Genomic DNA, 12,776 nt, shown 5'->3' on the forward strand with positions numbered 1-12,776 from the left:
TCTCCATGGAAATAGAGTAAGGTATATTTTGAATTTCTTTCCTTATTTTTACTTTTCATAAAAATAAGTTGAAAATCCTTCTCCTTTTGGATGCTAGAACTATCTCTCTCCCATCTAGTTAAGCTATAGTTCACCATCTTCTTCTTTTTTTTTCCCTAAATTCATTTATCTAACTCATTGTCCCAACATTCATGTATGCCACTAATCTTCTATAAGACCCATCTTTATTCGATTGTTCCAATTTATTGCTTTCACTGATGTTACTAGCAACCTTCGAGTTGGATTAAAACTAGATGTTGCCATCTATGTTCGATTGTATAAAGGTGAATGTGAAGAAGTAGTAATAGTCCTCGTAACTAAAAGAGTCACTTAATTTGGCTAATAATTGTCAAATACTATCATCATTGTCATTCATCAACTTTTATATAATTAGGTGCATGACAAATAAGACACTCACATATTATAAAAGTTAAGATATTTGATGAATGAGATTTAAGGTGATCATGAGTCTCTTCCATAAATCTATGATTGATTTGCAATTAGTTGAAGAAAGAATATGTTTTTTTTTTTAACCTTTATTTAATGTTGACATAATAATTTTTGAAAATTTTAGTTATTATTATCTGTTACAAAAATTATTAATCCATTTATTGTTGGTGGTTTATATAAATTTAATTCAATTAGTATTGTCAATTATAGAAATTTAATTCAATTATTATAGTTACCAAAATGAAATTACAAATCTTGTGATCTCAACGGCATTTGTGTGTGTGTATTTATATGTGCTTGCATGCATAAATTTTAGTATTAAGCATATAGTTTAAAATATTAAATAAAATTTCAAATTTAGTTATACATAAAAAAACAATATCACCTTATTGGATCTTCATTTGATGTTTTATATCATAAAAACTTCTAAAAATATTTTAAAATATTCTTTCAAAATATTTATGTTAATAAAATATTTTTAGGAATTTTCTTATTTAAAATATTTAAAAAACATAAACTAACTTCATTTTTCAATAATAACATAAAAAATATTTAAAATACTTACATAAATATTTAAATTTAAATCCAAGTAAAAATCGCATTTACATGCATTAATATTAAAAAAGCATAAATTAAATTTTAATGTATTTAAATTATATTATTTTTCAGTAATAGTGATAAGTAAAATATAATAAATGTATATGTTTAATTTTTTTCAATGAAATAGATATTAATTTTTGAAGTAAGAATTTGATCATTTTGTTTGTGTTGAAAATTTTAAAATGTCTATTTCTATTGTTAGAAATAGATAAACATATTTCTTTTTGGACTTCATACAATTTTAATTTCAACGTATATTAAAGCACTTTATATAGATTTTATTGTCAAATATTTTATAATCTTTTATACAATTTTATACTTTTAATAGTGACTTAAATTTGTTAAGTTACATAAATTATTATGAAAATCATATCTACTTTCAGTATAAGATCAAATTTTATTTTCAAACATAAGACCTCAAACATATAAAAGACAATCTAAAAATCATTAAAATAGTAAAAGTGAAACAAACTTGGATATTATTAATCAATGCTTAGAACCAAAAAAGGGTTCATACTTGCCAAATATCAATAATTCATTTTTGAAAACCTTAAATTAAATTTTTCTTTAGATTTTTTGAAATGATAAATTAAAATAATGTAGCCAAATCGGCAAATAGATAATTAAATAATTAACAAAATAAAATTTAATAATTGATAAATCAATTTTATTTTTTCTTTGAATTGTTTTGAGATTTTTTTTTTATATTTTTTATTTTTAAATGTGGTTTTGAACATAATAAGAAAAGAGATGATAAATTGAGTTAAGCTAATCCTGTTAACTTAGTTGAGTTTAACCAGGTTGACTAACCTAGTTATGTGTAACAAAACCATAATAAAACAAAAGAAGAGGGGTGGATGCATGGCCCATTGGACCCCTTTTTTTCTCTTTGCTCAAGACTATAGAGGGGGAAAGGAAGGGGAAAAACTTAGCCCTGCCTCCGGACATCATCATTGTTGTACTCCTTGTAACTAACACCTATATCCTTTTCTCTTCTTTGCTAGAGACTAAATGAGAAAAGGAAAGGGAAAAACTTAGCCCTATATTTCCACATCATCATTGCTATACTTATGATGGGGATCAATATCTCATACCCCTTTCTTTTGCTGATTTGGTGGCATGTGGACGACCTCTCGATGTCCAATCCTTTGCTGACATGATGACATGTGAACGACCTTCAGATGTCCACTATTGTTTATATTTGTTTTGCAGGAACACATGAAATCAATTGAAGATCGTTTATTTATTATGATTAGAAGACTTTCTTTGATGGAAGACTTTATTATCATGTTGACTTTATATTTTGCTTGGATATGTTATTTCAAGATTATTAGGTCCATATTTGAAGGCCCAAGTGAAGTATTGAATCAAAGTCCAACTCAAGAGCCATGTGGGCCCCACACAGATTGTGGGTCCCACATGGCTCTGCCTGGGATAACTATATTTTTATGTTGAAAAATAATGGTATAATCATTTTTAGGGTTTTACTTAAACTCAAATAATTGGTTTTTCTCAAAACATACATATAATAATTCAAAATTTCCATTTCCATATGCCTGAATACTAAAAAAACATATATTATTTCTGTAATCACATACTAAAATTTAATCGGTTAAATTTCTAAAAATAACTGACATAATCTATTCCTCTTACCTTAACCCTGGAGTGGTGCCTATGACGTCCCAACGACGAATCCACTCCGGTTAAAACGTTCAAGAGCAAAGTTGAGATCCGGATATGATGTTCATTTTTTGATTCAGTGGAGAGACCGAGAGAAATTGAAGAGAGAGAGAGAGCTCCATTTGGCCATGGGAGAAAATGTGAGGGGAGCGAGTTCCAGAATAAAGAAGAAGGAAATGGGATTTTCAATTGCAATCTGATGGATCAGATTGCATTTAATGCAATCCATATACATATAATCATATTATATTGTTATATTAGTATTATATATATATATATATATATATATATATATATATATTACACTTCCATGCATATTAATTTTTGGGGGTTACACGACCAACCTTAGAACTTGACCTTTTTGGATTCGTCAGCCGACCGACATTTTTAGAACATACAAAATGGCCCCAGTTGACCAACACTATTCACTCGACCAACAGGCTCTTGTGGACAACCGATCGAACTGACGAAGGGTTCGGAATCGCTTTTGGTCAGCCGACCGACAATTTGTTCAGTTGACCGAGCCTGTAAGAAATTTGAATTTTTGGCTTAGGTCAGCCGACTGACGAAGTTGTTAGTCAACCGACCCTCTCGGATTGCCCAATTTTTCAGCGCTAAAAACGTATTTAATTTTAATTAAACAAGTTTAAAATGCCCTCCGTGTCCCCAAACGGTCATATTTTCAAAAACTCTATATATACTCATTTCATTATCACAATTAGCAACAAGTTTTTTTTAGCCCAAAGATTCTCTAAAATATTCTGTGCTTATTTTTACTCTCTTTCACCCATTCTTTTGAAAAATTCTCTCTGAAAGAGAGCATTCATTTTAGGGCATTTATTTTTATTCATAACATTTACTCTCAATTATTTCTTTATATTGAAAATCAATCTTGAGAGAGTAAAGCTAGAGTTTCTCCATATATTTTCTTGATAAATATTTTTGGAAAAATCATTTGTAGTTTTTGAATCTTTGCACATTCATTGCAAGATTCAAAAGTTCAACTTGCTTTTATTTGTAAAACCCTTTTTAAGCAAAAACTCTAACTTTCTTGAACAATATTTTTGTTTAATATTATTTTAGAAGAAAGCGCTAGGGATTTCAAGATCTTTGAAAAAGCATATATTTTCATACTTCATATTTCATTAAAGATCATATACTATTATCTGGGCAAAAACCATTTGAAAGCAAACCCTAGGTTCTCCTATACTTTTTATTGAAATATATTTTAGAAGAAATAGTTACTTGGGTTTAAATTTTTGAAATATTTTATCATATACATTATTTTCAAAGATTGCAAAATTTTTTTGAGAAAAATACCCTTACTTTACTGAGCATATTTCATATCGTACAAGAGTGCATATAGAGCTTTATATTGTACATCTCTGCTTTTTGAGAAGCACATCATATTGCACAAAAAATTATATCTTTGTATTCTAATCGTGGCTTGAAGAGGAATACACCGTCTTGTAAGGTGTACCGATTTGACTCTAACCCGGATAGGTGAGCTAGGAGGTGCACCATCCTGTAAGGGGTGTACGGTTTGGTTTCACCTGGAAAGTGAATTGAGGAGACTCTGCCTTGTTAGGAAAACTGATTGTGGCCTTGCCCTATAATTGAGCTGGGGAGACTTCGGCCCTTAAGGAGAACTAGTTGTGGCTCAGCCCCGTAATTGAGCTGAGGAGACTCCGCTTTGTAAGGAGTATTGTAAATGGCGTCATTCAGCACTATTAAGTGAGAAAATAGTGGAATCCTTGAGTTGTGGCTTGAGGCGGGGATGTAGGCAGTATTGGCCAAATCTCAATAACAAATATTGTGTTTTTCTATTTCCCTATGCTATTTAATTTTCGCACATGTATGATTATTTATTGTGTTGATTATTTTACATACAAGCTTTAAATATTTATGAGATTTGAGATTGTATAGAAAAGACCCTAGGTTGTGTAATACTGGCTGTAGTTTCAAATTGAACACACATAACCTAAGAAGAATTTTTTTTTAAATATCCAATTCACCCCCCTCTTGGGTATACACCATTCCTGTCGAAAACTTCTTCAACAAAACCAACGTACTCAGTCTCAATGTTTAACTTGAGGATTTCTCTCTCGGTCTGGTTCTCCACACATCAGGTTTGTGCCACATGAGATAAACCACGACCTTTCATGCTAAACCCATGAAAAACATATGTCTGCCCCGTGATGCTATCCTCAACGGTTCCCAAACATCTGAATACATGTAGTCGCTGACATGCCTTAACTGCATATGCCACAGAACGTCTGACTTAGATTTTACAGCTGCAACTTCACCTACAACCGTATTAACCTGCAGTGTATGGATATTTCCCGCTAACTTTTCTCCTTTCATTACTTTTGAGTCGCCTTCACATATTTTCATTTCCCCACTTTCAGACTTGTAACTATATTCGTTACTATCTTAAGTGCCCAATGAAATAACATTCTTCCTTAGACCCGATACATGCCTTACATCACATATGATTCCTACAACACCATCATACATCTTGATTTTGACATTTCCAATACTAATTATTTTGCATGAAATATCATTTCCCATCAAAACTCAACCAATATTAACTGACTTGTAGGTGTCGAACCATTTTCTATTTGCTGTTATGTGATAAGAGCATTCAATATCTAGGATCCAAGAATCATCCGTGACGCACTCTGAAGTCTGAACTCGATGAAATACATAGTATATCACCATCACTGCTTCCTGAGTCTTCTTTCACTACATTTGCAAATTTTGATGGACCTTGTTGATTTTCAACATTCCCATTCTTCCACTCCGGATATTCCGATCTTATGTACCCAATTTTATCGCACTTAAAACACTTCACATCCTTCCTCTTCCCAGATTGCAACCGAGATCCACTCCGGGACTTACATCTTCCACATTCTTGGTTACTTTTCACCAAAAGCCCTTCACCATATGAAACTTCATCGTTGGCCATTTATTTGATGAAAACCAAGAAATGTGCTTGTCACCTCTTCCAAATTCAGGCTTTCTTTGCCCTATGTAAGAGTTGTAACCAAGTTCTTATATGTGTGAGATGCAGGTAGGTAATTTAATAGCATTAGCGCCTTGTCTTCCTCCTCGAACTTTACATCAACACGCATCAAATCACTCACAATATGATTAAATGTGCTGATATGCTAGTTCAAATTTGAACCCTCCACCATCTTAAGCCAATACAACCTTTACTTAAGAAAGAGTTTGTTCGATAAAGACTTAAACATATACCGGATTTCTAGTTTATGCCAAACTTCTGTCGGAGAATCCTTATCCATGACGTGATACAACACGTCATCAGCCAAACACAAACAGATGGTTGATACTGCCTTTGCCTCTAACTCATTCCAAGTTGCTTCATCCATGCCTTCCGGCTGAATTTTGTATAAGGCCTTCACCATGTCTTGCTATACTAAGAGATCCTTCACACTTTTTGCCACAAACTGAAATTCTCGATTCCATTAAACTTGACAATGTCAAATTTCACAGATGAAGATCCAGAGGTCATTATAACAATGCTCTAATACCAATTTGTTGTGTAAAACCCCTAAATATGCAGAGTGAAATGTATATTTATATGTAAAGAATAAAACACATTCTGAAGCAATCTAATGATGAAAACACAAGACAATTCATAACCACAACAAATTAAAGGAAACAATAACAATCACAAAGACATAAGGTGTAATGACCCGAAGAATAATGATATTTAAATAATAAAGAGAGGGGAAAATGGGAAACAGCAATAGAAGGAGGCAGTAGCCTTCGTCGACAAACGCTTCGCGTTCATCGACGAATGTGTGCCTCATCGACGAGAAAATACCGAGAGGGGGTTTATGGTAATCTAAAATTCATCGACGAGGAGTGAAGGTTCATCGACGAATTCCTTCAGGGACTCGTCGATGAATCCGGCCCTATAAATAGCAAAAATCAGACTTCTATACAGGAAAAATCAGAAAAAATATACTCTCTCTCTCTCTCTCCTCCTTGGTTTCTCTCTCTGATTTTGGCTCCGTCGTTTGCTGGATCAACGATCTGAGGCCACCACGACGCTCCTGAGGAAGTTCTCTCCAAATCTATCAGAGCGGATTGTTGGTGGGGCAGAGTTGAAATTCATCCCTCGTTTCAGGTAAGACTTTTTAAGCAAAATTTGGTCTTACCGTAGTTATAGGAAATAATATTCACGGAAAAATACTGAAGTTTAGTTTTGGGAGTTGTCGTTTTTAGGGTGTTGAACGGGGAACCCTACGGGTGCAGGACCAGTGCATGTAGGTGGGTTTCTTTTCAGTTTCAGGTAAGGGAATAAACTAAAACAGTTATTTTGCATACAAATTATATTATTATTATTATTTATTAGCAAATTTATTTTCTGGAAGCATGTATAATATATATGAAGAGATTGGTAATAATGCATGTTTGGGAAAATACTGCTATTATGTTGAAATGTATATATGTTAGTATGATATGCCAAGAAATATGATTTTTAAAATGGAATGTACAGGTTATTTAGCATTGTGTGGCATGAATATTTTTTTACCTGAAAAGTATTATGTTATGGAAATTTTACGAATAAAACATGTTTTTACAGATTATGAAATAATGCAGTACATTATGGTTTTAAAATACATGATAAATAAAATTATTTATTCAGAATGATATGTATGAAATGTTCAGCGTAAGGCCGTGATTGATAGGCGGCGCAAGGCCGTGTATGATATATGTTTCGGCGTAAGGCAATATGTATGATTTTGGCACAAGGCCACAGATATGAAAGTAAACGGCGCAAGGCCGTATGTTTTTACATTATTACAAAACATGCTATCAATCTATTTACATTAAACTGTATATTATCATGTATTATGTATTATCAGAACTCGTATGATAGTTTAGTTCAGTTACAGGAGCACGGTACCATTGCTATACAGATCAGATATCTATGTTTAGACTTGTGCTAACCACCCCACAAGGGGGTGGGAGATGGATAGTCGATGGGACTTTCAGTGTAGAGTTGTACACGTCCACTTGGCAGTTTGAACTAGGGTGTGGCGGACCCATCGTACTTAAAGACATTTTTGACTCGGAAGTGGTTAGCCAGCCATTGTCGAGTCCTGCCTTCGGGCTACACAACCCGTTATGGAGGGTAACACATGACATCGGCTAGCTATACATCCTGGGTGAATTTTCAATATTATCAGTTATATCAGACATTTTACGAACTGTATGATTTATTAGAAAATATGAAAGTATATGATTATTCAGTATGATATGATGAATGTTTTTAGGTATATGAAATGTACTATATATGTATAATTGCATCAAGTATTCATGTTGTCACACGACCGTATTTAGTTTATTTTCCCTTACTGAGAAGTGTCTCACCCCCGGACTTAAATAATTTTCAGGAAAACTAAAAAGATTGACGGATCGTGGCCACTGTTGAGTTAGTTGTACTACCCCGTTAGGAGGGTAAGTTAGAACTAGGATCAGGAGATTTTGATGTGGGATCCTAGAGTTATTTTTATATTTTTGGGAGATTGTATATAAACACAGTGTTTTGGAATATAGTTAACTCTAGTATTATGTATTTGTAGTTATGAGAATGTGATTTACATTTACTGCTACTTAGATTTCCGCTGTGAATGTCAGATGGGTCCCCGTTACCCACGAGTTCGAGTTGACCTTATATTATGCTTTATTATATGATTAGATAAGCAGGTCGTTACATAAGGAATTACGTGGTTCGACAATGGCTACATCCACGATAGCAAACAACAAGGATTCACTATCATATTGTGTAAATTACAAAAACAATACAATCTTATCTTCTCTTACAATCATCTTACTCTAAACACATCCAATAAGACATATAAATAGAGTTCCTAGAGGGTTTTCCTCCAAACCCCAACCATATTAATATCCATTGCTCAAATTTTGAAATTTGCGCTGGGTGTCCCGAGTTAAACCGTTGACAATTTTAGACAGAATGCAATTGTTTGAAAATCCTGTTCCAAACCGTTATAGTTTCCATTGACTGATTGGTCAAATCGTTGACGGTTACTGCCAAATTGTCGACGATTTTCCCTACTACATTCAGCATTTTTATTTCTTGCCATGTTTTCTTCCTTTGTGTATGCTATCCACTGAATATGTGAGCCACAATTCACAATAGATTGGCTCACCCCTCACTTGATCATTAATTGGTGCATTATTAATTTGTCTTATATTTCAAATTCCAAAACCATCTAAATGCACGTCCCTTGTCTTATCTTCAACAGGTGCTATGCTTAACTTATGCAAATCTGTTTGTTCTTAATTTATCCTTTAATGTTATACCTCTCATTCACCTTAGTATTCATATTTTGACAACTTTTACTTTTTTTGATGTTTTCTTTCTTAGTTGTTCAATATTCTAATCCATAAAGATGGTTGGTTTTATCTTATAGTTGGTGTACATAACTTTTTTTTTAAGAAAAAAATTAGGAATGTTTTACTATCACTTAATACACTCGAAGTAGTCTTTCAATTTACCTGGCACTTGCTTTCACTCTATGCATTAAAGGAAATTTTGTTTAAAAAGGGGCCTAAAATAGACATAATTATTCATGATTTTAATATTGGTATTGTTAACACTTAGTTCAAGTAGCCTATTTTGGTTGTCAATATATTTGGTGAATATTTGAAAAAGGTAAGTAAAACAGTCAAAGCATTGGTTCTTAAACTTATCAATTTATTTTAGAAATGAGTCGCCACTTTATTTCTATTTTGAAAATGGGACATAGAGGAAAACCTTTTGAAGAGAGATGTAGGTCTGGGAACACCGTTATGAACAGGGAAAGTAAACCTTTAAGCATTGTTTAAACGAAGTTTAATAACCTAGCACCCTAAAACATCCATTCCAATAATGGTAACCATAGTTGGCTTGTGTGTGTGTGTGTGTGTGTGTGTGTGTGTCTCTCTCTCTCTCTCTCTCATTTTAAAATTTAAATTTTAAAGGAAAAGATGAAAAATAGGGAAAAAATTAGGCTGCATCAATGGTTGGTCAACCATTTGTAGAGGTTAGTCGATGATCTTGGTGTGACTTTTCTTTTTTCTTTATTTTGTTTTGCAGAAAAAAATTTAGACTCTTAACCCCTTCTAAAAATACTTTTCCAAAGTTTATGCAATGGATTTCATGAAAACTCTACTACTTTATGTTTTTTTTTCAAAATAAACACACATTCATACATAAAGGGAAAAAAAAAGTGAGGAGAATGAACAAGGAAAAGGAAAAAAAAAACTTTTTTATTTTTCAAATTTTTATAGCTAAGTCTACATGTGTAGATTGCTTACATATCTTTCAGAGAGGAATCAAGTCATATGCAGTTCATCAAAACATTTTCAAAATCAATTTTTAGAAAACATTTTAATGGAATTTTTGAAATCACTTGAAACCAATTGAAAACACTTGAAGACCCTTGTAGTTTAATTGAAAATTTTCTATTTTGCCCGAAAAAGAGATTTAAAACGAAGTTAAAGTTTGAAAAACACATTTTCCACTTTACAAATGTTTTCTTTTAAAAATGATATTCACTTGCTTAAACTTGGAAAATTATGATTTTTTTTTTTTTTTTGTGGGAGAAGTACAAAAATACCTTGAAATCTTACTTTTTAGAGACCTTGAAAGTTTTGGAGGATACCAAAAAGCCACATTATACGTATTTACTCCAATTTTTGGTGTGAAAAAACTTGGAAAACACTTGTCATCACTTGAAAATTCTTTAGAAAATGAAATGTTGTTTTTTTATGGAAAAAGAAAATCATGAAAACCCTTAAAATATCAACATTCAAACTTGAACATACACTCTACGAAGTGTTTAGACTAAAAAATAACATGAAAAATAAGAGGAAGTCTAGAGAAAATGGCCAAAACATTACCTTAGACAAGTCAGTCAATCATTTGCAGAGGGCTTGACCATCTACTGTAGCCCGACGACTACTTCTTTGAAAAATCAAGGGGCAGTCAATCGCACCTGCAAGCTAGTTGACCTTCAACATGTCCATCTTCAAAAAATACAATTTATATGCCATTTCAATTTTTAGCAATAGTTGAAAATTGACAATAAAAACATAAAGTTGACAATATAAACAAACAAATAATTTTTTTTTTTCACGATGGAGAAACAAAAATGTAAAATAAAAAATAGTAATGATACCAAACAAACCTTTAACTTTCCACTTTTGGATGTAAACATTATGTTGGAATTGGCGTGATTCCAAGAGGGGGGGTGAATTGGGTTTAAAAACTTTTTGGCTAATTTAAACAATTCGTCGATTCACCACAGTATCATATCTCATTCAACATGTATACGTGTATGTAAAGCAAGTTTAACAATAAAAGCAAATATACACGTGTGCAGTATCTTATTTAAATCAAATGTGTGCATGAGAATAATTTCGACATTAAATAAACATTCATACACATGCTAAAATTAAAGTGCAGAAATTTAAATAAGATAGAAAGAGTGACACCAGATTTGTTATCGAGGTTTGGTCAAACCAGCCTACATCCCCGCCTTGGGCTTACCCCTAAGGATTCCATTATACCTGCTCACTTAATCGGGCGGAGTAAAAGCCTTTTACATCCTCTCCTTACGGGGTGAGGAAAACCGTAGCTCAATTACTAGGCTGAGCCAAACTAGTCTCACTTGCGGGGCTGAGACTCCCTAGTTCAATTTCGGGCTGAACCGAACCGATCTCACTTGCGGGGCTTAGACTCCCCAGTTCAATTAATGGGCTGAACCAAACTGTTACATGAAATCATTTTTGTACATGAAAATATGCTTCTGAAATACAAGTAGAGATGTACACACTAAGCTCATACAAATACACACTCCAATGATGTGAAATAATGCTCAGGGGAGTAAGGGTGCTTAACTATATTTAAACCCTGATAAATGTTTTCTCCAAAAAGATATTTCAATAACACTATAGGAGAACCTAGGGTTTTTCTCTTTCAATGATTTTTGCACAAATAGAATGTATATAAAAAATGGGTATTATGTTCTCCAATCAAAGATTTATGCAAGTTAGAAATACTTGGAGAATTTAGGAGTTAAGCCCAAGAAAAATATTTGTGCAATAAATATAGTTCTCCCCAAGATTAATTATCAAAGAAATAATTTGGGAGAAAACCCTAAGCTATACTCTCAAGAAAGTGATTTTCAAATACGAATAATATGTGAGAGTGTAAGCATGTATATATAAAAAATAAATGCCCAAAACTAAAATGCTCTCTTTCAAAATGATTTTGAAATAAGTAAATGGAAAGAGAGTTTGAGAGTTTAGTTTGAAAACTTTTACCCCAAAGAAGAAATTTTTGCAATAAAAATGAGTTGGGGGAACTTTGATTAACAGAGTTTTAGAGAGAAATTTAGAGTTAATCAAAATTTCTAATCTGGAGTAATGAGGGGGTATTTATAGAATTTGTGGAAAATATGACTGTTGGGGACACGCTCGGTATTTTAGAAAAGTTTAATTAAGTTTAATGATGTTTTAAACACTTAGAAAATATTCCAACTTGAGAGCACCGGTCGACCAGAAGACTTTCGATCGACCGAAGTTCGTATGGTTGGGTTGACCAAGCCAATTTTGAACTTTAGGGTCGGTCAACCAGGAAGGGCGATTTTTCCAAATTAGTGCGGTTCGGTCGACTAGGGTGAAAATGAACTAAAGCTTCGGTCGACCGGAAGTGGCGATTTTTCAAATTTGCGAGGTTCGGTCGACCGGGGTATTTTGAACTGAGAGGTTCGGTCGACCAGGTAGTTGGGGCATCTCCCGAGGACCCTCGACGACAAGAGCGTTGAAATACATTTTGGGCTCGATCGACCAGGTGGTCAAAAAGTTGACTTTAGGAGATTTCAGTCGATTAGGGCTATTTGAACTACAAGAGTTCGGTTGACTAGGCTACAAATGAACTATGAGGGTTGGTCGACCGAAAGTGC

Source organism: Malania oleifera, chromosome 6 (genome assembly GCF_029873635.1).
Source record: "Malania oleifera isolate guangnan ecotype guangnan chromosome 6, ASM2987363v1, whole genome shotgun sequence".
Taxonomy (NCBI): domain Eukaryota; kingdom Viridiplantae; phylum Streptophyta; class Magnoliopsida; order Santalales; family Ximeniaceae; genus Malania; species Malania oleifera.